Genomic DNA, 22,017 nt, shown 5'->3' on the forward strand with positions numbered 1-22,017 from the left:
AATCCTGAGAGTGAGTGACTTTCCCAAGGGAATATAGACAGGAAGGCCTGCGTACTGAACCCTGGGTCACCTCTAACTTTTAGGGTTATGTCATGTATGAATGTGAGAGTTGGACCATAAAGAAGGCTCAGTGCTGAAGAATTGGTGCTTTCAAATTGTGGTGCTGGATAAGACTCTTGAGAGTCTCTTGGACAGTAAGGGGATCAAACCAGTCAATCCTAAAGGAAATCAACCTTGAATATTCATTGGAAGGACTGAGCTGAAGCTGAGGCTCCAATACTTCGGTCAGCTGATGCAAAGAGGTGACTCATTGGAAAAGACCCTGATGCTGGGAAAGATTGAGGGCAGGAGGAGAAGGGGTGTGATAGAGAATGAGACGGCTGGGTGTCATCACTGATTCAATGGACATGAGTTTGAGCAAATTCTGGGAGATAGCCTGGAGTGCTGCAGTCCATGGGTTCCCAAAGAGTTGGACACAACTGAGCGACTGAACTGAACTGGGCGAGAAGAATCCGGCAGTGAGTAGTGAGAAGGCCTGGCCAGTAGGGTGAAAGGAAAACAAGAATACTCTGGTGTCTTGAAAGTCAAGTGTGGGAAGTGTTCATGGAAAACGATTCACCATCTTGGTTAAGTAATATGAAGACCAAGAATCAGCTGTTAAATTTAGTCATGTAAGGATTACTGAGGGCTGACTGTGAGACTGGGAGCTGACTGTGGCTCAGATCATGAGCTCCTTATTGCCAAATTCAGACTTAAATTGAAGAAAGTGGGGAAAACCACTAGACCATTCCGGTATGTCCTACATCAAATCCCTTACAATTTATACAGTGGAAGTGACAAATAGATTAAAGGGATTAGGTATGATAGGCAGAGTGCCTGAAGAACTGTGGAAGGAGGTTTGTGACATTGTACAGGAGGCAGCCATCAAGACCATCACCAAGAAAAAGAAACGCAAAAAAGGCAAAATGGTTGTCTGAGGAGGCCTTACAAATAGCTAAGAAAAGCAGAGAAGGGAAAAGCAAAGGAGGAAAGGAAAGATATACCCATTTGAATGCAGAGTTCAAAGAATAGCAAAGAGAGATTTTTTTTAAGAAAGCCTTCGTCAGCGATCAATGCAAAGAAATAGAGGAAAACAATAGAATGGGAAAGACTAGAGATCTCTTCAAGAAAATTAGAGATACCAAGGGAACATTTCATGAAAATATTGGCAAAATAAAGGACAGAAATAGTATGGACCTAACAGAAGCAGAAGATATTAAGAAGAGGTGGCAAGAATACACAGAAGAACTATACAAAAAAGATCTTCATGACCCAGATAACCATGATGGTGTGATCATTCACCTAGAGCCAGACATCCTGGAATGCAAAGTCAAATGGTCCTTAGGAACCATCACTAGAAACAAAGCTAGTGGAGGTGATGGAATTCCAGTTGAGTTATTTCAGATCCTGAAAGATGATGCTGTGAAAGTGCCACTCAATAATATGTCAGCAAGTTTGGAAAACTCAGCAGTGGCCACAGGACTGGAAAAGTTAGTCTTCATCTCAATCCCAAAGAACGTTCAAACTACCTCACAATTGCACTCATCTCACATGCTAGCAAAGTGATGCTCGAAATTCTCGAAGCCAGGCTTCAGCAGTACATGAACCAAGAAATTCCAGATGTTCAAGGTGGATTTAGAAAAGACAGTGAGCCAGAGATCAAATTGCCAACATCCGCTGGATCAGTGAAAAAGCAAGAGAATTCCAGAAAAGCATCTACTTATGTTTTATTGATTACGCAAAAGCCATTGACTGTGTGGATCGCAACAAACTGGAAAATTCTTCAAGAGATGGAAGAATGACCTGATGTGCCTCCTCAGAAATCTGTATGCAGGTCAAGAAGCAACAGTTGGGAGCAGACATGGAACAACAAGCTGGTTCCAAATAGGAAAAGGAGTACGTCAAGGCTGTATATTGTCACCCTGCTTATTTAACTTATATGCAGAGTACATCCGGCGAAATGCTGGGCTGGATGAAGCACAAACTGGAATGAAGACTGCAGGGAGAAATATCAGTAACCTCAGGTATGCAGATGCTACCACCCTTATTGCAAAAAGCGAAGAGGAACTTAAGAAGCCTCTTGATGAAAGTGAAAGAGGAGAGTGAAAAAGTTGGCTTAAAACTCAACATTCAGAAAACTAAGATCATGGCTACTGGTCCCATCACTTCATGGCAAATAGATGGGGAAACAATGGAAACCGTGGCAGACTTTATTTTCTTGGGCTCCAAAACCACTGCAGATGGTGATTGCAGCCATGAAATTAAAAGACGCTTGCTCCTTGGAAGAAAAGTTATGATGAACCTATACAGCATATTAAAAAGCAGAGACGTTACTTTGCCAACAAAGGTTACTCAGGTAGTCATGTATGGATATGAGAGTTGGACTATAAAGAAAGCTGAACGCTGAAGAATTGATGGTTTTGAACTGTGGTGTTGGAGAAGACTCTTGAGAGTCCCTTGGACTGTGAGGAGATGAAACCAGTCAATCCTAAAGGAAATCAGTCTTGAATATTCATTGGAAAGACTGATGTTGAAGCTGAAACTCCAGTACTTTGGCCACCTGATGCGAAGAACTGTCATTGGAAAAGACCCTGATGCTTGAAAAGATTGAAGGCAGGAGGAGAAGAGGGCGACAGAGGATGAGATGGCTGGATGGCGTCATCTACTTGATGGACATGAGTTTGGGTAAACTCTGGGAGTTGGTGATGGACAGGGAGGCCTGGCATGCTGCAGTCCATGGGTTTGCAAAGAGTTGGACACAACTGAGCAAGTAAGCTGAACTGAGCTGAAGGATTACTGATGGCCTTGATGAGACGTTTCTGTGGTATGTTGTGGGTGAGCAACTGGTGTGTGGGCTAAGGAGAGTGAGAGTCGTTCAGTCGTGTCCAACTCTTTGTGACCCTATGAACTATCCATACAGTCCATGGAATTCTCCAGGCCAGAATACTGGAGTGGGTTGCCATTCCCTTCTCCAGGGGGTCTTCCCAATCCAGGGATCAAGCACAGGTCTCACACATTGCAGGCGGATTCTTTACCAGCTGAGCCACAAGGGAAGCCCAGGAGAAGATGGGAGAAAGATGACTGAATAGGTATGTGAAATGGGGAAAATTCCAGGCTTTTTGTCTGCTCATAAACACGCTCCACAGAGAGAAAAGGTGATGAACCAGGAGTGGAGGGGAGCTAGAGCTAGAGCTGCAACCTTGAGTTTTTTAAAGGGAAAAAGTCAAAGACTGCAATGAGGAAATGCCAGTTAATCCAGACCAGTGGAGGGAGAGGAGCATATGTGGGTAAGCTGCAAGTCAGGGGGTTCAGGATGAGGTGAGATCCCATGCATCTGTTGGTTTCTGTTTGCTGAGTGAAACAGGAAGTAACGGTTATCAGCTTAAAGTGAGGACTGGGGAAGAAAGGTCTTCAGGGTTACAGAGGGTGAGAGTGTGAAATAATTATCTGGGAAAGTGGAAAATCAGTGGATTGAGGAAATGTAGTTTGATGAGGGGGTGGCTGAAAGCGGCTCTTTGAAGTTAGTGGTGGAGATTTTCCTCCTGCCGTGTTAAACTGCTCTTGGGCTGGCATGAAGTGGGCAGAAAGTTGGGTATGAATGTTGGGTTTTTGCTGGTTGTGGTACCATGAGATGAGAGACAGGAGGCACAAGAATGTATCCATAGGGAGTGGTGGGCTGTGAGACTGGGATGTGAGGGTCAGGACAGGGGAGGAATAACAAAAAGTGGTAGGATCAGTGAGTTGAAGGATCCGCTATGGGTGAGGAATTGTTGGAGCGGGCATCTCCAGGAGGTAAGCGATAGTCAAGACGACTGCTCTGGACGATTAGGTGGTGGGTGAATAGGACACTTAAAATTGAGATGGTTGAAAGGTTGCACTTGTTTGGTAATTAGAGGATGATTAATAAACCCCGTAGTTTGTTTCCATCCTTTGCGTATATCCCATTTTTAATAGGACAAATTCAAGAAAACATTTAGATCTGTCTTACGTATTAACTTCATTCTGGCTAATTGGTCCCATATTAATCGGTACAGGGTTAAGGGTTTAATGATTGCTTAACTGAGATTTTCTTCTTTCCCTCATTGGTAAATCAGACATCACTCATCTTGTGTAAAAACTGAAATAGAAAACTGAAGTCTGATTTTAGTATAAACTGTGCATGGAAATAGCCATGTCCTCCTTAGTTAATTGTATTGAAATTTCCAGATAAATTGAACTTTTTCACCAAATTTAAAATGGATAACATAGAATCAGTGGTAAGACTATAGTATATATGCAGTAACTCTGTGTAGAATCATGATCCTCCAATGATGTCACATCCTAAGCCCCAGAAGCTATAAGTATGTTAAGTCACAATTGGAAGGGACTTTGTGGATGTGATTAAGTTAAGGATTTGGAGATGGGTGTGATTATCCTGGATTATCTAGGGTGGGGTATATAATCTCAGGGGGCCTGACAAGTGAAGGGAGGGGGCAGGAGGGTCAGAGTCAGAGGGATTTGAAGATCTGCACTGCTGCTGATGCCTGCCTTGGAGATGGAGGAGGGGACCCTGAGCCTGCCAATGCATGATGCGGTCTCCAGAAGCTCCCCCGAGCCTACAGAAGCAGGAGTTGGCCTTGAGCTGTATCGGCATGACTACCGAGCCTGTAGGCAGACTAACCTGCAGGCCAGCCGAGCTTGATCATAGCCTGGTGGGGTATATTGTATCTAGGTAAGAAGTGGCACTGTCAGGAACAGAGTTGGTCAGTCAAGTAATACAGGCAGGTTTTATATTGTTAATTCAAATACCAGAGCACCCTCATTTAGTACTCAGTTTTCAGTTCAGTTCAGTTTTCAGTCGCTCAATCGTGTCTGACTCTTTGTGACCCCATGAACCGCAGCACGCCAGGCCTCCCTGTTGATCACCAACTCCTGGAGTCCACCCAAACCCATGTCCATTGATTCAGTGATGCCATTGTCCCCGTCTCCTCCTGCCCTCAATCTTTCCCAGCATCAGGGTCTTTTCCAATGAGTCAACTCTTCGCATCAGGTGGCCAAAGTATTGGAGTTTCAGCTTGAACATCAGTCCTTCCAATGAACGCCTAGGACTGGTCTCCTGTAGGATGGACTGGTTGGATCTCCTTGCAGTCCAAGGGACTCTCAAGAGTCTTCTCCAACACCACCGTTCAAAAGCATCAACTCTTCTGCACTCAGCTTTGTTTATAGTCCAACTCTCACATCCATACATGACCACTGGAAAAACCATAGCCTTGACTAGACAGACCTTTGTTGGTAAAGTGATGTCTCTGCTTTTTAATATGCTGTCCAGGTTGGTCGTAACTTTCCTTCCAAGGAGTAAGCGTCTTTTAATTTCATGGGTGCAGTCACCCATCTGCAGTGATTTTGGAGCCCAGAAAAATAAAATCTAACACTGTTTCCACTGTTTCCCCATCTATTTCCCATAAAGTGATGGGACCAGATGCCATGATCTTCGTTTTCTGAATGTTGAGCCTTAAGCCAACTTTTTCACTCTGCTCTTTCACTTTCATCAAGAGGCTTTTTAGTTCCTCTTCACTTTCTGCCATAAGGGTGGTGTCATCTGCATATCTGAGGTTGTTGATGTTTCTCCCAGCAGTCTTGATTCCAGCTTGTGCTTCCTTCACCCCAAACGTTTCTCATGATGTACTCTGCATATAAGTTAAATAAGCAGGGTGACAGTGTACAACCTTGACGTACTCCTTTTCCTATTTGGAACCTGTCAGTTGTTCCATGTCCAGTTCAAACTTTTGCTTCCTGACATGCCTACAGATTTCTTAAGGAGCAGGTCAGGTAGTCTGGTATTCCCATCTCTTTCAGAATTTTTCACAGTTTATTGTGATCCACACAGTCAAAGGCTTTGGTATAGTCAATAAACCAGAAATAGATGTTTTCTGGAACTCACTTGCTTTTTCAGTGATGCAGCGGATATTGGCAATTTGATCTCTGGTTCCTCTGCCTTTTCTATAACCAGCTTGAACATCTGGAAGTTCACGGTTCACGTATTGCTGAAGCCTGGCTTGGAGAATTTTGAGCATTACTTTACTAGTGTGTGAGATGAGTGCAGTTGTGCGGTAGTTTGAGCATTCTTCGGCACTGCCTTTCTTTGGGATTGGAATGAAGACTCAGTTTTACTAGAGTAATAATCCTGCAGTAGAGAATGATACCAGGGACTGTTTACCCTGACGTTTTAAAACATGGTAGATAATGGGTTCTTTTGCTTAGGTTTCTGTGCTCCCTGAACAAATGCCTGGTTATAATTTAGCTTCCTGTGTGCATGTCTACATGGAAAGAGTTCAGTGAACAGATGATTCAATTATCTGATTCCCTTTGATTATATATTGGTTTCCAGTATGGTTTGCTTGTGGACATGGGTGTATGAGGACACACTGACCAGAAAGTTCTCATTTCTCTTGATTCTGTTGGCTGTTGTAGCTCTTCACTGCTGAACTGGTATTTTGGTCTTAGTTACATCCATTGAAATCAGTCCATCCCTGGGAGATGACTCTACTGGATACTTTTAACTGATTATTTTTGCAGACCCTCAGAGGATTAGTTCTGGATCTTGGAATTCAGCTAGGTAATACAACCCCAGAAGGCTTGTGGAACATAAAATATTTTCTCCAGGTATCATAGCCCTGCTTCTGCAAAGCTGAGAAGCAAACACGAATGAGCTTTGCTGAACTGAATTTCTGTAATTGAAAACCAGGAAAGGGGCAAGTGTATCAGTTTTCAGAATCAAGATAATTTCAACATCTGGATAGTTTGGAAAAATAGGCCAAAAGTCAGGTGAGATATAGCATAACCAAGTGTAGAGTTTTGTACTGTATCATTTTAAAAGAATGTAAAGTGTTAGTTATAGAAGATAAAATTTATTGGAAGTCCGAAGAGTGCTCTGTAATGACCTAGAGGGGTGGGATGGAGGGGTAGGAGGGAGGCTCAAGGGGGAGGGGATATTTGTATTCACATGGCTGATTTACGTTGTTGTTTAGCAGAAACTAACACAACATTGTAAAGCAATTATACTCCAATAAAAAAAAAGGCCTGAGAAGAGCTAAGATATCTACAGCTTATGTTGGATGAATATATTACTTTCTAAAATAACTCTTAAATATCTTTCTAGATTTGTGCTAATAGTTCTAGTGGAATGTAGTCAGAACCCTTAAATGTTTAACCTACCAAAATAAGGTGAAAATACTCGATGCTTATTTTCATTTACTAGAATATAAGTATGTTAATTTGTTGCTAAAATCAATACACATGGTGGACATTGAAGTTTAGCATTTGCTAAAACTATGAACAATGGAAAGAATAGCAGTATTCTGCAAAGTTTCAAACAGCCTCATACACACCTACAGGTAAAGGGTAGCATACATACAATAACTTGCAGGATATAATGGCTAGTTAGTATGGGCTGTCATTGGCTTGTATTATTTTTAACAGAGTAATCATTTTTTTTCAATTAAATGTAGGATTTACCTGGATGTCTATTATCTAATTTTAATAGTTTCAATATGGGAAAACTAGACCACTGCCACCCACAGCTACTGTGGTAAGCACAAATGAATTACAGCGTAATCTGAACCTTGTGTTCACATAGTGATCAGATTGTATCAGGGCATTTGTTTAAAGACATTTCTTGTTTGAGTTCGCATATGTTTCATCATTATAAGAGAAAATAGGAGAAATCCATAAGGCAGTTTGAGATATGCCTACTAATAGGGAATATTATTAAACATGCTTGCTTTCTTTTACTGTGGTGATTAGCTTCGTTATCAGTCTGTTTTCCTCCATTCTGATTTGTCCACTGTGCCCATTTTGAATACCTACTATATAGAAAACATTAAGCTAAATACTGAGAGAAGTGGAAGATAGAAAAATCAGTGACAGCTCATGCTCTTAAGCTCAGGGTAGAAGTCATTTCAGAACCTGAATTGTCAGTTGAAGAGAGGAGATGCTGCCTGTTAGGAGCATGCAGGGAGCCTGTAGGTGAGGCCTTAGGAGTACTTGGCAGTAAACTGTATTTGCTACCTGTGCAGTGGAGCCATAAGCTCCCGGGGCGCCGTGCTGATGTGTGTCCCCACGCTCTGGCACGCACTCACTTTTCAGAAAAGAGTGGATGAACAAATGTAGACCCTCTACAAATGTGGCAGGATATCTGCCACAAAGAGGAAGAAGGACGTTCGCTAAACTCAGTGATGTGTTCAAGGAAATGGGTTGTGGATTAGCTCTGGATCAGGAAATCTGAAAGTTTCTGTGGACAAAAGGAAAGGAACCATTGGAGAGAACACAGAAGATGTAAATGAAGGAGGGACTCATTCATGGAATAAAATTCCACAGGGACTGTGTGATAGGGGAAGAGTTAGCCTTAGAAAAGAGATCCCTGTGTACCCTTACACAGGAGAGAGAGAAGGGTTTGGAATTTATTATAATACATCAGTAAGGGCTCAGGTAAATTAATTAGCATTAATTAATATGCTGATAAATCCCACAGCACTTTCAATTATAGTGGCCTAATAACTGAAGAAAAATGCAGGTTGAAAGTGTTCAAAATTGTGTACATGCCAGTGGTTACACACCGTGGCTCCCAGTGAGAAATGGTGCATTGTAATCATCAGGTGCATTTGTCATAAACTTTTGAGAGTGAAGGGCTCCTGCAAGTGCCAACATCTAGTCGTGCCAGGGGAGGAGATATTCCTCCTTGTCCTGCTGAATAATTCAGAAGTTCTGTCTCTGCTTAGTGCTGACTTGGGATAAACGTGAAAAGGTTGATAGAGTTAAGACCATTTTTAAATGGACAGACTTTTTTTCTTTGGAGCCTATTTTGTTCCTTTTTCCCTCCTTCCTGGGAGACTGATTTTCTTCAGCAGCGTTTTACTGGGAAGCCTGGCCAGTTCCATGTATTGTCTGTCATAGTGGGTATCACATCGAATGGCAGGATTGTCATTTGAAGGAGTTGGGTTTGGCGACTACGATCGCTGGAGACATCTCTAGCAACAACACGCTCATTGGACTGGCCCTGTCTCTAGGATAGAGGGTATGGTAAACAAGTGATGACTGACTTTGAGGCACATGCTGGGCTATTATTGGATAGCCCATTAGGCACTTAAACGTAAGCTCAAAACCTTGCAACCTGCCCCTGGTTTATAAGAATGACAGTGTCCTTTGCCTGCAGGTGCAGATTTAGGAGCATGAAGAAGCTAGTGGTGGCCAGCTTCAAGAAGCACAGTGCCCAGGGCCACTGATGACAGTTTATATCAGGGTGACCGCTGAGTGCCCTTATGGTCCTCAAACATCCTCATGTTCAGAGGATGGCTCGTGAGACGTGACTCAAGGCTGTCGATTCTCATCCATTTTGAGAAATCAGTCCATAGTCTTGAAATGCCGAAATAGCAAAGCATCCTTGAAAAACATTTTAGTTATAAACAATAATTACATACATAACAAAAATTACATACAGTAGTTATAAAGTAATAAGTAGAAAGCCCTTCCCCCAATTCTTACATGTTTTGACAGTTTCTTGGATAGCTTTTCGTAATTTTCATGTTTTTTACTCACACTTGCATGCTTTTTAAAAATTATTTTTTAAATGAATGATATTGTGTGTCCGTCTGTTTAGTGGTGTCATTTATGCACTTTCTGATACTGGTATCCCCTACTTTTTGAAAATTCTCTTTATTCTACTGAAAATTCTCTTTATTCTACTTCATTTTAAAGAAAGTCCTACTTTAGTGCCTATTTTCTCTAACCAGAAGAATTCCAAGGAGGATTTTTGCTTTTATGAAAAAAAGCAAAAAGCAAAAATAGCCTTCGGTGTCTGTTTTCCAGCTGGCTGTTAGAGGCAGTGTGCACCCCAGTCAGTGAAAGTGGCCCCACTAAAGTCCTTCCCCAGGAGCCACACTCAGCATCTCGGTATCTAGCTTCCATAGCTTTGAACTATGTGAGCATCTGTGCTTATCTCGATTTTATTTTGTGCATCCGTTAGCAGGATGTGTCCTAAGTTAATGGCTTCTTTGCTTTATTCCATTTTGGCGTATGAAAGGTTTTGTAGGACTGCTGTTGTTTCAGATAGTTGGTGAAACCATGGGACACCTTTCCTCAGCTAGATGAAATGAAACATAATTTTTTTTAACCACTTCCTTTTGACAGACATTAGGATGATTTTCCAGATTTTTCTTTCATTATTGTAGGTTAATGTTAAAGCTGTAACATTGTCATTATAGTCTGCTTGTACAAATATTTTTGCTTACATGAAAGAAGAAATATAAAGAATCCTGGTCCTAGAAGTCAAATTTGTGGGTCAAAAACATGTAGGTTTCTACATGTTTATGGATATTGCCTTGTTCCACCAGCATTTAGTATCAGTTTACACTTCTCCTGGTGGCATAGTCGAGCCCCCCATCCCCCCAATTCTTGACCGTCATTGCTCATCTGTTAGTATGTTGTTTTAATTTCCGTTTCTTAAGTTATGAGTGTTTGAAGATGTTTTCATGTTTATAGATCATTTTTATTTTTCAGTGAATTGTCTGTAGTCATTGCCCATTTTCCAGTGAATTGTCTTTTTCTTAGCAATTTGTCAAGACTGTGCATATTAATATTTGATGCAAATATTTACCTTGGTTTATTGTTTGTTTTTGTTTATAATTGATTTTTTTGTTTGATTTGTCTTTTATAAAATCAATTGTGACTTCTTTTTGACTTCTACAATTAAAAAAATCATAAAGTCCTTCCTGTATTTCAAAATTTATTAAATAATTTTTTTCTTCAAGTATTTTTATAGTCTCATATTTTAACTTTATTGTGGTATACCTGGAATTTATTTTGTAAAGGGTTGAAGGTAAGGATTTAGCCATAAGCTTTCCAAATGGCTAGCAGTTGTCTCAAAATCATTTTTTGGAACATTTTCCCATCTTCTCATAGAATACTTGAATTTGAGATTTTCTGACTGATAGATATATGGCACTTATAGTAACATCTAGACTAAGGGACTGATTCTTCATGAGAATGTATATTTCATTGGATGCACTTAAACAGATGGGCATTGTTTTTATAGAAATTTGATTCTGTGATTTGTTGAAATTTATAATTAACTTAATGGAACTCTTTGATTTTATTAAACAGGAGACCTCAATATAGGAGTCTTGAAGTGACAAATGGAGTTTTATGATTAGTATAATTTAAAACTGAGTATAAAACTACTTGCCTTAATTAGCTGTGAAACATGTCTTCTGAGTATTAAAATCTCATTGGTTTATCATGAAAGGCCTTGACCCAAGTGGGAACAGTGAAAACTGTAGAATTTGAAAAGTAGTGTCAGATATTTGTTGTTGCATTTTCTGGGTTGGATGAATTGTTCAGGGAATATGATAGAGCTGTAATTTGTATGACAAAACATACTATGAAGCTGTGAACATAGTATGCATGAGGCTAAAAGTTACTCAAGGGAAAGACTTGAGTTTTGAAGAGGCAGCTACTTTTTTATTTTTGCCAAAGAATGCTAGCAAATATGAGTTGAGAAGAACTGTGAGTTCTCTTTGTTGATGTAAGACACAAATTTGAGATTTTTAGGTAAGTGTTTAAGGCTCTTAGAAAAAGTGTGCATCTATCGATTATTTATGTTTTCTTTGAAATTTATTGCAACGGAAAACAGGAATCTATGACATACGTGATAAAGGAGGCAGCACTGACTGCTTACAAATAAGACTGGCATGCAGTTTTCCTTGATGAAAATTTTAATGCATCAAAATAAAAAGCTTACAGAATCATCTTATGAACATCCATGGGAAAATGATCTTCAAAGCTTATTGAATTTGTTTTTAATATTTTCACTTGAGGCAAATCATATCTTAAATCTAGATATGACTCAAAATAGTTCTTTTCTGGTTTATTCTAAATATTTAAGTATAAATTACAGTTTATTAAAGGATGGTTCTGAGACCTAGAAACTTCAAAGTCAAACCATTTAACTTTGGAACAGTTGTCTATATACTAAATTTAGTTGGACTTCACATAAAAAATTAAGAAGATAAGCTAATTCAGATGTGTTTATGACCCCTGGTTTAAGACAAACATAGAGTTTAAATTGAACCATATGTATATATTTTGATATTTTTTGGTAAGGTACCATATTCATATACAATTAAAGAATTTCATTGGTATAGATCAAGCAGAGAAATGCAAAGCATTAAACTGTGTAGACTCTAGTGGTAATTCATGTATTTTACTTAGTAGATATTTATGAATGGCATAAAAATTTATAAGATGTTCATTTTTATTACACTATAGTTAAGGCCATCTCTTTTAGTGGAACTTTGGCTACAAAATTTCTGAGTTTTAAATTGTGGCTTCAGGTGAATGAAGTACCCTTATAGTAAGTGATTTTGAAAGCTTCTTGGCTCGTTTAACCTTACAAAATAGTCTGAAATGTTTACACTTGTTGAAACCACTGAGGCTGTACGAATGAAAGAGAACTAATTTTCGGGATTAATGTAGGGTTTTGAAAACACAAGCTTCACACTAAAATAGAGACCAGAGCTTCCCTGGTGGTACAGTGGTTAAGAATCTGCCTTGCAGTGTAAGGGGCACTGGTTTGATCCCGCGTCTGGGAAGATCGCACACGCTGTGAAGCACCGCAGCTACTGAGCCTGTGCGCCACACGTACGGAAGCCCACGAGCTTGAGCCCATGCTCAGCGACAAGAGAAGCAACCGCAGTGAGACGCTCTCACACCACAATGAGAGCGTAGCCCCCACTCGCCACAGCTAGAGAGAGCCCACCTGCAGCAGCAAAGACCAGCACAGCCAAAAAAGTCAAAATTAAAAAAATAAAGAGACCAGTTGGTGACTGACATTCACTTGCATCGTGAATGCTGTGCTTCTCAGTGGGTTTTGTTTCCAGCCCTACCGTCTCATTCTGTTGTCCCTAATACATACTGCCTTCCTCTCGTGGAAACAGAGCAGTCCTTATTATCTGGCTTCTTCGCATTATAACCCAGACCTAAAACAAAAAGTTAGGAAATAAAAGGCTAGGATCCCACTCACTGAGGTTTGGAGCCATCTCTCATCTTTAGGATTTGGCTTTCAACGCTTAGGACGTTCAGTGTTTGTTGAATGAGTGAGCACTTACTTTGATTGTAGAAACAGGTTAATTTTCGTCTACTTCACTGTTGGAATGAGGAGTTCTTACAATACACAAAAATGTGTTTCTTAGGGCCAGACCATTCTTCTGGTTCATTATTACACTTTTCTTTCTTGCTTTGGTTTATGTGTATAAAGAAGAGCTTAGTTGCTGTCTAACATCATTAGCTTCATTAATGATATTGTTAAATTTAACTCTGTGAGAAATAAACATTTCATAATCTCAGGAGATGAATGAATAAAGTACTACTCTGGCTCTGTTGAACCACCTTGGAGTTAAATTGTCATTATTGTCATACCTAGCAGCTGACAGGGTAAGAAGGGTACCCTCTCATTCTAAGGAAGGTTACGATACTCTGGATGGAAATGTGTACATATTCATTTTTCTGAGGTTAATAATGGCTTCTAATATTTTACATTTCAGTGTCATGTTAGAGATTTCATTTCATGACCTTTTGTTCATTCACATGTATTTTTGTTTTTAGCTCTAAACGAAAGACATGAGGCCTAAGACTGAAATGAGGTTGTTTTGAGGTCATCTGATTTCTGGCTAGACGGTGTGCGATCGCCTCGTCCTGAAACCACTGCAGACAGAATGGTAATGGCAAAGCCTGAGACAAAGAGAGGCCTTCATGTTTTTCTGTGTCTCCTCTCCTACCCCAGTTCCTTTCTTTATAAGCTTAATTTTTTTTGTAAGTTGTGAACCAAAGATGTTGAACAACATGCTGGCACCCTAACTAAACTGGTTCAAGTGTTTAATACCAAAAAGAGTAATTATGTAAAACTATAGATCAATTAAACCTTTTAGAGTTGGTTAAACATACTTTTAAAAAACTGAGATCTTGTGAGCTGCTTAAGTAGCAGCAAAATGTTTATTACAGGAAAGCACCTCAGACTGGTATTTGCAGATTGAAATAATTTTCCCCCCTTTGAAATCCAATGTAGTTTGCTCTCAAAAGGAACTGTGGACTGAACAAGTTTTTCAGACTAGATAGTAAAGATTCTTGCCACAGGTTTTTCTGTCATAAAGAATGTTGATGTTTTGTGTATGTGTCTGTTCTTGGTTTTTTTAAATGTGAAGTGCCCATTAAGAGGGTTAGTTCCATGAGTTAACTCTTCTCTTATTATTGCATGTATCTTAGTTCAAAGTATATTTTACGATAGCAGCACTCTATTATAGTGAAACATTTTTAGGGGGTTGTAGAGGCTCTCTTTATCAAGTTTATCCCAATGGACCATGTCCTGTTAAATGTGTTGATATAGCAGACAATTCCTAGACCTGATCCTCCCAGACCCCCCCAGAATGGAATCTCAGCAGATTCTTTGGTCAAATTCAGATCTTATACTTAGCTACTTTTTCAGAGTAAGTGGTTCTTTATGTTATTTCGTTTCCTCTACTACATGTAATGCTATTAATAGCAAAAAATAATATTATAAATTTACTTACATTTAGTCTAAATAAATTATACATCAGTTTGTTTAACTGATGAGATGCTGAGAAAATGAAATTGTCATTCTATTCCAGAGAGTGATACAGAGGGCAAATTCTAAACTACTGACAGCATTAAGAATTATTTTTTACAGTCATGTTTATTTCCATGTTTTCTTCTAGAGACTCAGTTATAGTATAGTTCTAAAGAGCACCTAAGTTCCCTACAAACAGCATTGTTCTCCAGATAGTATCACAAATAGTATTTTATGGATAGTATTTTCTCAGATGTTGAGAATGACCTAAAATTTATAAAATACATTCTTCTATTTCATGTTATATGACCTTCTGTGATGATAAACTTATTTAAATGTTACGTAAATCCAGGCATTGTTTTGGCTAATCCAGAGTGCAATAACTTAATATCTGTGAGCTCAATTTATACTTAAATAATTCAGCCTAGCCTTGTTCTAAAGAAACGCAGTATACAATAGGTTGTTTCCTTGTTTTATTTTGTTTCCTAATTTGTTGTTTTCCTCTTCTTTTGGAAATGTGAACTCCGAACTTTCAATTTTCTGTGGAATCATTAAATAGGCTGGTCTAAATAGCATGGTTTTTAAACCTGTAATTAAGAGAATTGTTCCTGTAGTTCATTTTCGTATGTTAATGTTTTTATGAGAATTACTGGTTTAAAATAACCATGTCTTACATGTTCCAAAACAAAATTGTTTTTCTTTTTCAAATAAATCCTGTATAGATGGACCCTTTTTGAGTTTACAAGAACTTTGAAGGTCATCTTTCTTATTTCACGTGCTGAAAGCTAGTGTAGTAGAAGCACAAAGACGTTAACCACTGTTAAGTGGCTAAAACATAGTTTCTCAAGGTGAGTCACGTAAGAAGGAGATAAAAAAATCTCATTTATGCATCTGAATGTTTGTTACCTTAATGATAGCTTAAAAAAAGAAGAAAGCCAAAACCAGTACCACTTTATATTTTCAAACTGTAAATATGAAGGTATTTTGACCCAGTAGATATTTACATAGGTAACATGTATGAGTATGGTTTAGTATTTATTTTGTTGTAAGTAAACAGCCTTGTTATTAAGGAGAACTTTGATGTTAGACTTTAAAAACTTATAACTGTAAATGGGGGAAAAAGCATTAACTTTAAAATATCATTTTGAAAATTATAAAATACTGACCTTTTCTAAGAAAATCTTTTCCTTTTGACATTGTTTAATTTTTTTTCCTTTTTGTTTTTTAGGTTTGCAATTTTTTTTGGTGATGGCATGTTCAGAATCTTGGATCCCTAAGTTGAATATGTTGGAAATATTTAGGAACTCTGGAAATTGTTGTTTTTGTATATATAATGACTTACTAGGTAAATCAATAGATTTAATAAAACGTGTAGAAGAATAGGCGTTATAATTTTGTATTTCTAAGTTAGCATGCATGTCTCAAATTCTCAGCTGTTAGTATCAATGTCGTACTCTGGAGACAGCTGTCTTTTGAAGATTCGCAGGTTTCTATGGACCGTGTGTTTTCCCAGGCAGTTTATATAATCTTCCCGTGCCAATTTGATCAGCTTTTCTGCCTTTCTCTCTACCTCATGCAGTGTCGCTTCCTTAGTCAGAGGTGATTCTCGATCAGGAGGAGAAAGATGAAATAATTGTCAGGCGATAGTCCCAAAGGTAGTAATTACAAAACTTCAACCTGGAAATGGCCTCAGCATGGTCATAGCAGGATATGCAAATTCTGCCCGGTATATCCAGATACACCAGTGGCAAAATGCTGCCAGTTTTCAAATTAGATATCATCCTGTGGGATGGGAGTGCCCATAAGGAGGGAAAGGAGCCGCTCGGTTTCGCCTGCCTCTCTCTCCCTGTTGTTGAATGAATGAATTAGGAAAGGAAAATGGCCATGAAACAGGCTGTGCAAATGAAGAGGAGAAGGAACAAGACTTGGCTCTCCAGGAAGGACTGTTTCTCTTAGAAAGGGAAAGCTGCCTGTATTCCACGTGCACTGTTTTAAAACTGAGGGCTACTCTGAAGTAGACCCAGAGTGTGAACTAGGGCATTCTCAACCAAAGGGATGGATGGAGAACTGGCGTTTGATAGGAGGGTCAGGCGTTCTTTGGGTGACTGGAGTGCCATGACTGGTGGTTGTCCTCTCTGGCCTGTTTCTGCTGGGATTAAAAGATTTAAGCATTCTGGGATGGGTAGTTATATTGATGGTCAAAGATGATTGCCTCCCTTTTCTTTTGACCAAAACTGGGGAAAGGTTTGATTGTTTTTAAGAGCTTATTCAGAGCAATTAAAAAAAGATTAAAGGGAAGGGATGAGGAGAAGTCAAGGAACTTTAGAGACTGAGTGCTAGCTCAGTAGGGTGTTAATTATTTATTCCAAGTTTTTTTATTATTAGATAATCCAGTAATACAGAAATTGGTAGAACAGAACTTTTGATAACGCTTCTGTTAGAAGGCATGTAGAACCTGATAAACTATGTAAGATAGACTGTAACTGCATCCTCCTTCCCCTTGCTTTGCTTGGTTTAATAGGAATTGGCTGATATATATTTAATAAATGGCACAATGAAAAAATCAGAATTTTTTAAAAATCAAGTTACATTTTAACCTAAATATGTATTGCCTATTTAGCTGCTTTCCCATTACAACTGACTTTAAAAAAAACGGTCCTTCTGTGATACTTTTGTCAATAGAAGTGTTTCCTCTTAGCCAATACTAGCCACAGTATTGACTGGGCCTAGGCATTTGATATATCCCAAAGGAATTAGCCAGGAAAAGACTTGGTCCCTACTGGAATGAATATTTTAAAGACTTTCTTAGCTTCTGAACACTGTGAGTACAAATGAAAGAGACCCAAGAGAGGGAAAAACTTAAGAGTCTAGGAATAAAGATGATGGTGGGGATGAGGGGAGGGGTGAGCTCTTATATAACTAAGCTAAGATGCTTGAAGGCAGGGAATTAGTTTCCTGGAGATTATGAGATAGTATGGGAAATCCCTTGAAGAGTAGGTATTCTGATGTTAATTTGCGTAGTTCACACTGGCATACTATTATTTTAAAGATAGTGGCAGGTGATACTGGAAAGTACAAGTGTGTTTCCTAGTAATGAGTTTGATTTCATTCTGGTGTGTTATGAACGGGCATGTGGCTCAAGGATTAGCTTAATTCAAAATATCTTAAATATTAGAGAAAATACCATAAAAACGGGTCTTTTGTCCCTGTTGTATAACTTCAGGAAAGACTGTAGAATTCTGAACATAGTGGAGGGTTGATGGCATGAATTTAATCAGTATTTGATGGTTGCCTTCTAGAAACTTCTAAATCCTAAATTTGTTTCGTGTTGGCCTCAGTTGTACGACAGTAGCATTTCTCGTGTGTATGTCCCATGGGAAGGTCTGTACCTCCTTGGCTCACTGCATGTCACAGCCTTGCACATCACTGTGAAGCTTCAGAGACTGACTCAGTTACCTAAGGTTGGTTAGATATTTGGGGAGAGTCGGTACACAGCAGCACACACAAGACAGTGAGCCTCAAACGACAGCTGTCTGTATTCTGGATGTTTTAGACCCTGTTTGGAAGATCAGAAGAAAGCTTTGGATCATTTCCACAACAAAACTGCGGTTTCTGAGTGTAGAGGTTGGCTGTCACCCAGGAAGCCCTGATCTTAAAGACCATCTTCGTTTCACACCTGGCCTTGTTCTGGCTTTGTTGTCACTCCCCATCAGTAGTTGTCTGTCACCTTTGAATGGAGCTCCAGATCCTGAAGGATACTTACCGCCTTACATACTGAACTCTTGAAGCCACAAGTCCAGAGATTTGTGACGTCACGGTGAAAAAACTTTCTGCAAAGCGCTGCCGAAAAGGTGCAGATGGTAAGAACAGGGCCTGAGGCATTAGGTGTGGGACGGCCCTCCTAGGTAGTACCTACCTCCTGCTGGCTTAGGGGCATTTATTTCATAGTAAATTGAATATTAATGTTTTGTTTTTAAAAATGAGCATATTTCCTCTAAAATTTTTAATTATTATAAAGATTTTCTACCTCATGTTATAGGATATCACATTCACAGTACAAATGAAATGTGTACTTCAAATGAACACAGTGACTAGAAATGTGGGATTCTGTTATTTGTGACTCTGAAATTTGTAGCACACTTTCAGGGAAGTCGTTGAGATTCCCAGATACTTTGTTCTTTATTCCTTGCAGGTTTTCTTGAGTGTATGATTATTTCTGAATTTTATTAACCTATTTATAACTTAGAGAAAGCTGCCTTCGGTTTATGGTTTGACTCAGAATACTTGGATTTATCGTAAGTTAGCAGTGTGTTTTGAAAAAAATCCGTTTTCAGTAGCTCTCATCTCCATTTTGGAATCTCAGACCAACTGCTCATTACAGTGTACATTGGGACTTTTCTGCAAAATACAGCTCCACTGAGAAGGCCGTCCTTGAAAGATAAGAAACCCGAAGAAAGTAATTTGGGGATGAGCAGAAAGATGGAAGACCGTGCCACAGCGCAGCACACTGGAGACACCCCAGACTTCACTGCTTTTGTACGTGGGACATGGTTTGAATGTCTTCTGGGAACTGGACTTGTAGACAGATAAAATGTATCTTGACTAAGAAAAGCACACCTCTAGCCTCTAAAGCATTGCCCCCAGGACAGCTGACTCTTGATCGTTCACACTGGTGGAGGGAGCCTGGCCCTTTCAACCTGACTAAAGTTAGATGTCATGCAGTCAAAGGTGTTTCTGTGTTCCTTTTGGAATATAGTGTTTGGATTTTACAATATGTGCCCCTCAATTTCACCTGCCCTCACAGAAGAGCCTGAGTTCATCTGTGCCCTGATGCTTGGTCGCTGTCCTTTCGTTTCTGAACTCTTGACCTAAATGTGGGGAAAGCATTGAGTATAAAGGATTGCAGAATTGATCAGATCTGTTAAGTCTGTTCCACTTCTCCTTCCTGGGTAATTTTATTCCATTTCCTTTTCAACTCTTCTAAACAGAGCCCGGTTTCCGCCCCTTTGTCTTAGGTCAGGATAGGATTGTATAACCACACCGTCCAGGCTGCTTCGCTCTTGTCACATTCTGTTCCGCCTGCAACGGGAGGCTCCTGTTGCTTTGCTCTGAAGGAGTCTCCTTGCGTCCTTGTATTTCCATCTCCCTCCCTGCATGTTCTTGTGGGGAAGACTTAGCACTCTTGGCTATCTAAGACCTGCCTGTAGAGTCCCTAGTAGCTTAAAGAGAGCATCTGAGCTGCGGTGTTGGCAGGTGTCTCTGATTGTGCTCAGTCAGGTGTGGCTGTCCACTCTCCCTCAGTCCTCCTAAGAGCCGGAACGAACCTCATCTTGCCTCAGGCACAGGGCGAGCAGTCTGACTCTCCTGTAAGCTTGCTGGTTCCTGGAGCCATGCGTTAGTGAGAAAGTTAGAAGAGATCCATACGTTTCCCCCAGATGCTAGTAAAACAAATCAGGTGCCGAGAAAACAACATCAATAAGCTTTGTCAAAGAATATGCCAGATTTTAGGTTAACCTACACAAACCTGCATTGACCATCCAGCTTTGTCTTTAAAAAAATACACAAATTAACATAATGCTTAGAAGATACTACCAAAGTACCCGGGCATTTTCAAAATGTGATAGATGGTACCTCTAAACATTTTTTTTTACAAGCAGCTTTCAGAAACATGTGAAAATGTGTTTTGTGTAGAAGAGTATATACTGAATATAATATCCTGACTGTTATTCTAATAAAGTTAAATTGTCTCATTATTTAAAGCCCAATAGTTTGAAATTGTTTTTGAGTAAACTTTTATAGCATGAAACTATTTTCACTTCTCATAGAATGTACAGATATTAGTAGAAGGTGCTCGTGTGTGTGTGTTTTCCACATAAAATAAAAATATTGTAAACAGGGTCATGTCTCCAGTAAGAGTTTCCAAACTTTTGGCTGTAATTACCAAATGCTTGGGATTGGGCTGACTGGAAATACATCTCAAGTGTTTCTGTATATGTAGCAAATTTTGTCCAAATAAAGTAGCTTTGTCCCCTGAAGAAGCTTTTAGTAATACTTTTGTTAAATAAAACATGTGAAAGTTGAAGGAAAGGACCGCAAGGATCTGTAAATGCCATGGCCTCAGTTAGGGGTTTGTGAACTTCCTCCAAGTTAACAGTGGTAATGAGTTGGTAGGAGTGGGGTGGATCCAAGTTAACAGCGGCAGTGAGTCAGTAGGAGTGCGATGGAGGTGGGATTTGTAGTTTGAAGGGATAAGGAAAGAGCCCTGTCTGGAATCGACTGTGCGGCGGGTCAGTGTGCGGAAGCTGTGACCTGTGGACCCTAAGGGCAAGGTTAGGCTTGGTGCTAGAAGTCTCAACCCACCGTTGCTGAGTGACCAGCAGAAGGGTGTTGATCTGAGGCAAAATAGGAAAAAGAAGAGACGGTATAACGACCTCAAAATACATTTTCAGTTAAAAAAAATGGTCTACTCTGTGCCCTTATTTGGTAAAAATAAAAAGCTTGCCATCCCGAGTTAGTTTAAGCGATTTTTATAGTGGTCTGTGAAATCAAAAGGCTGGGAGCGGCTGCTGCTTGGGCTATTAATTCCAGTATTCTGTGCAGCGTTAGCACATTAGGGTCCCAGTTGCTTATTCCACAGCCCGTAACTCACAGAACAGTGATCAGGGTGTCAGGACAGTTTGGGAAGGTGCAGATAATTAACTTCAGCATTGCTGTGCAGTGGGCGTCGTCATCTCAAACTGCCACACCTCATTACGGTTAGCAGCTAAAAGGATGGCTCGTATCCCGTTTCAGCCAGTGGTTGACTCGAGATGTCCCAAACACATTTCCAGTAGTTATGTGTGAAAATGAATTGACAACAAACACAAAGATCTGCTGCAATACCGACTTTGAGGAAATTGTTTATGCTGCCTTGAAGTTAATTTTTTTCAACCTGTAAAATGGTCACCAACCTGCAGAAAATTCTACACTAATAAATGACTAGGATCTATGCAGTGGTTATAATTTGTTTAATTTCTATTTCTGCTTATCTCTAATATCAGGGTTCAAGATTGAATAGTCTTGTGTGACTAGACTACTTTTTTTTTTTTACTGGTTTATCTTCAGAAAAACCGGACAAAAGAATCTGGAAGAAGGAAAAACTGAGGAAGGAACCCAGGACGTGTTTGGGCGGCAGGGTGGTCACCTTCATCTTTACCCCTGAAAGGGCATTTCCAGAAAAGTACAAGCTACGTAATGCCAGTGTTGTATTTCATCTACTTACGTGCTTGCCGCTGTGCTAAGTGACGTATGTAAAATGTGTCTAGGAGTGAATTTCCAAGAAAGATACTGAGATTTCTCCCTTTGACAGCTTTGAGACGATCAGT

The 22,017-nt window shown here is 39.7% G+C and overlaps 1 protein-coding gene and 1 long non-coding RNA gene across 3 annotated transcripts in view; both read left to right on the forward strand.

Moving 5' to 3' along the window:
* The window catches only part of XKR6 (XK related 6), a 265,963-nt gene that overhangs the window by 75,485 nt on the left and 168,461 nt on the right, over positions 1-22,017 (forward strand). The gene's annotated exons all lie outside the window — the stretch shown is intronic.
* Positions 12,318-20,688, forward strand: LOC138433679 (uncharacterized). 2 transcript variants are annotated; one of them, XR_011254393.1, is made up of 4 exons: positions 12,318-13,787; positions 15,882-15,998; positions 17,992-18,114; positions 18,207-20,688. It is a non-coding gene; the product is annotated as an uncharacterized lncRNA (long non-coding RNA). The 2 variants fall into 2 exon arrangements; XR_011254394.1 differs by lacking the exon at positions 17,992-18,114.

This window comes from Ovis canadensis, chromosome 2 (genome assembly GCF_042477335.2).
Source record: "Ovis canadensis isolate MfBH-ARS-UI-01 breed Bighorn chromosome 2, ARS-UI_OviCan_v2, whole genome shotgun sequence".
Taxonomy (NCBI): domain Eukaryota; kingdom Metazoa; phylum Chordata; class Mammalia; order Artiodactyla; family Bovidae; genus Ovis; species Ovis canadensis.